Source organism: Amblyomma maculatum, chromosome 5, assembly GCF_055883805.1.
Source record: "Amblyomma maculatum isolate TAMU_Amacu chromosome 5, ASM5588380v1, whole genome shotgun sequence".
Taxonomy (NCBI): Eukaryota; Metazoa; Arthropoda; class Arachnida; order Ixodida; family Ixodidae; genus Amblyomma; species Amblyomma maculatum.
This window is the reverse complement of record NC_139348.1, coordinates 50,703,360-50,708,006: the sequence shown is the minus strand read 5'-3', so window position 1 is coordinate 50,708,006 and position 4,647 is coordinate 50,703,360.

The following is a 4,647-nucleotide window of genomic DNA, read 5'->3' as shown; positions in this document are numbered from 1 at the left end:
GGGAAAGCTTGGCGGCGCACCCGACTTCGGGGATAGGCCCCGATCCGAGAGCAATCTACTGCGGCACGTGCGGCGTGCTGGTGGTGAACGAGGCCATACACAGGAAGTCGGCTGTCCACCGGGACATCGCGGACCGCTGCGACACGAGGCAGGAGGCGGAGGCGATACGAGCCAGGATGGCTCGAGACCCTGAGTTCGCCGACCTCATACTCCGGGTGGACGTTCCAGGCAACCAGAACCCGGAGTCCCTCCTGCCTCGCCTTGAGCCCGCGGATGACCGGTTGGTCACTGACGAGGATTAGATGGCCCTTGAAATGGACCTGCTGTGGGGGGGGGGGGCTTTAAAGGGAAGCGAGCCCGGACTCCAGCCCCCCCCCGGCTCCCTCAGCTGGAAGAAGGCGGCAAGGAAGTCGTTGCCGGCCTACCGCCGCCTGAATTCAGGTGACGTTCGGTCTTTAGGGAGGAGGAGTGCAGCGATCGTGGAGAACCGCGCATCCCTTCGAAACGCCGCGCGCCGCGGAGGATGAAGGGGACAAAAGTATTCCTTCTCTTCCGAGTATGAGTAACCCAAACGGGCTGCTGAATAGCGCCGTGTTTCCCTCTTCCCTCGCCGGGCGGAGGAGCAAAGGCAGGAGCCCACCGCTAGCCGTCGCAGACGCGACGCTCATCGGCCGAAAAAGGACCAAGGGCAAGATGCGCCGCGATCGGCGGGAACCGGCTACCGCCAGGGAGAGACGACAGCCAGTCGCGACAACGGAAGGACGCAAGATAAATACTCCCCGCTCTACTTTGTTGTCGCCTTCTTGCCTTTCTGTCAGGCCCCATCCAAAAGGATAGGGTCGCCAGCAAGATCTTCACCAGCGTTCGATTGGGAAGACCCATTAAACATCTGGTTCCGGGCAAAGTCCTGTTCTATGTTGTGTCGTACTTCGCATTGCCACTTTGCGACCGTGAGAACGGCTGCCCGTGGTGTGCGATCGCGGAAGCTCAGTGTTTGCAGCCTAGACCTCAGAAGAGGCTCGATGGCTTAGTAAGAACCCCCACACACGTTTTTTTTTTCTTTTCTCCCCTCTACTCGGGCGCTAGCTGCGCCGCGCGGGGCGCACAGGCGAGGCCATTCGCCCTGCCCACGGCCGGTCTCGACGGAGAGCGCGCGCTCTTTCAAAGGCTGGTTAACACTGGCGACTCGCGGAGGCCGCGCGGCTCGATTCGTCACGGAGGGGGTGACCCGCAACAAGCGCCGATCGACAACGAGTGTTCACATCGGCATGCGACTCGCTTCACGACAACCCCTTCACCGAACGAGATTTGAACGAACAGCCGACTTTCGCGCCTTTACCGACTCTGCTACAGCGCTAGTGGTAGATCAATTCGGACTCATTTCGGGTATGAATATGTGCAATTATCAGCGAGAAAGTAGATCTTATGGTTAGGCCCATGTTTAGGGCTGTTTCGACGGTCAAAAGCTCTCTAGTTCAACGAAGATGGAAGCGGCGGTGGTGTACGCGCTGTTGTTTGCAGTCTCACGTAATAGCAGATCACGAAATGACCTCATGACAGAGCGTCGAGCACATGATAAAGACTACGAGTACAAACCCGAATTAGTACGTTTCACTGTCGCAGTGATCCTTGACATGTGTGCTCAACAACAGCGGGCGCATTAATTCGTGGACATGCGCGCATGCACACTTGAATTTTCCCGCCCAAGAAAGAAGGGAGAAGCGCCGCGGGTTGGCTGAGGAGTTCTGCGACTTCAAGTCGCGTCGCAAGAAATCGGTCAGCGAGCGACTCTCTCAAACTACCTGTAACAAGTCGCTGGCGACTGGTTCGGGTCTCCCCCTCCGTGACTAATCGCCCCCTCCGTGACGAATCGTTTCTTGCGACCTCCGCGAGTCGCCAGTGTGAACCAGCCTGCTTCACACTGGCGACTCGCCGAGGTCGCGCGACTCGATTTGTCACGGAGGGGGCGACCCGGGACAAGCACCGAGCGACGACAAGTGTTCACACTGGCATGCGACTCGTTTCCCGATGTCTCGCTCCGAACGAGACTTGCCGCGAGAGAGCCGGTTTTGGCGCCTTTTATTCCTTTTCGTCCGCTGCCGTGCACTCACTCGGTCGTCAGTTCTGTCTCTCCAACATGTATATGTACGATTATCTCAGCGAGGAAGAAGAAATAACCGCCATGCTCGTGTGTAGTGCTGCTTTGGCAGCGCAAAACGCTGTGGTTCAGCGAGAACGGAAGCGGCGGTGATGTTTGCGGCCTTGTTTGCGGTCCCGCGAAGTTGCAGGCCAGGCAAGTCGTCTCATGATCGAGCTCCGAGCGCTTGACGAAGACTACTACCGCAAGTGAGTGTGCTTCATTTTCATAACTTAACATCTGTGTTTCACCGTGTTATAATCTAACCTCGCTGTTTTTTACCAGTTTCATCAGAATGTCACCCCGGACTTTTGACACGTTGCTGGAACTGCTGAAAAGTGAAATTGCAAAACAGGATACAAATTTCAGGCGTTCCATCAGCCATCTGCTCGGCTTGCAATGACGCTGAGGTAAGCCATCACTTGGGCAACAAAATTGATGAAATCAAAAAATTATTGCTCGAGCATTGTGGCAACCTTAAACCATTTAAATGGGACTATGCAATCAATATTGCGTCTCAAATATTTTTTTTCTCGTTGCGAGCGAAGCAATGTGTTTTCTGCCCAGGTTGCTCTCATATAATGACTGTCATTTGCGTGCAATATTATGAATATGATTGCCGGCTGTTTCTGTTAACCTTAATCGCGCTTTGCTGGCGGGAAAACTGCGGTAATCTCTACTGTGTTCAGTATAGTCTATAAGGGCTATGCCGCCTTAGCAATTTGCCTAGAAAACACCGTTCTTAGCGTTTCTGCGAAAGTGCTATCGTAAACAGCATTTTGCATATGACATGTGAACGCTCATTAATGCGTATGTAAGGTGTGATCGACCAAGAGCCGCCCAAACTTCATATCACTAGTTTCAAGTTGTCGCATAATAATATGAATCATTTAGAGATAATGGAAAGTCCACCTAGTTCTAATGCGACTGCAGGGGCCATAGTTTTGACAAATACAATACGAATTCGCGAGGCCGCTCCACGCGCACCACAAGCAATGAATCAAAACTTGGTCTTGTTTCAATTTGTGCTTTACTTATATTCGTCAATGTTTTGGTGCCTTCAGTTGTTACCTCATTTCTGATTTTATGCACTTCCTCTTTCTTAGGTTTCTTGCTGCAGGCCACACGCTAAGAAGCCTGTCATACGACTTTTTGGTGGGCAGATCCACTGCCTGCACAATTGTAACTGATGTGTGTAAGGCACTGTGGCAGATTTTGAAACCATTGTACCTGGCCAGCCCAAAGACAGCAGAAGAGTGGATCAGGGTATGTCAGCATGTTAAAAACCCTGCATGTAACATTGGAGCCATAACTACAACATTTTTGGCATGGGAATATTTCGTATTCATGTATTTATGGATTTGATCTTAGGGTATGTAAGTCATTGATATAACTGTTCTTGCATTCAGTAAAACTTTTTATTCATTAAACAGGTTGCAGCAGAGTTTGAAGAGAGGTGGAATTTTCCACATTGCTTTGGGGCCATTGACGGCAAGCATATCCACATGATTGCCCGGCCAACTCTGGAAGTCTTGATCGCAATTAAAAGGGTGGCTTCAGCAAAACACTTCTTGCCATCAGTGATGCCCAATATAGGTAAAATTGCCCCTTCCCTTTTCATGTGTGAATGCTTATTCAGCAGTTATGAAATATAAAAGCATTAATTGTCCCAGCAAGGCATGTTTCATGTATACATCAGTTAATCCCGAGTGAATGACACCACATCTTATTATATGAAGTCAGGCTGATGGTGATATGACTTTGTGTATTATCATATCCAGAAAGGCGCATATCATTATAAATGGTTCACTACTGTGAAAAGTCAGATGGAGGATGAATGGCTTACTACTATATGTTAAGTTATAATGAGCAAGCTACCTTTAGGGAAAAGAGGATGCATATTGCTTCTAGCCAAGTCAAATTATTGAAAAATGTTCAGCTTGTAGGAGCCATGTATGCGGGAGCATGACCTGTTCTTTCTTAGCAGTCGTATTACAAGCAATACCTAACATAGTATTGACTCACTGCTAATTATACCATGCTCACCATAACTTTCTAGTGAGCTCAGAATGTATTACATATTTCAGCTGCAGTTTTTTGAAATGAAACATACTGAATAATATAGCTAATTTAGTTGAACTGGCATTGTCATACATTCTGCATTGTCGCTTTAACATGTAGATGCCTGACTTTGGCTACAGGCGAGGCAGTAGAACTAACAAAAATGGCATATTTTTATTGTACAGGTTTTTGTATGTCGAGCATGGACATCACGGTAGCGACAACGACGGGGGTATATTTTCCTGCTCAACACTTCAAGAAAGGTTGCTGGAAGCTTCCCTGGGTGTGCCTCCACCAGACAATGTTGGAACTGAAGGACCACTGCCGTACTATTTTGTGGGTGAAGAGGCATTACCTTTAAAAACCTATGTGATGCAGCCCTACCCCAGAAGGTGTAAGTACAGTGTTTATGAGAAAGATCTCATCCACCTCACTTAAGTTGTGCATCT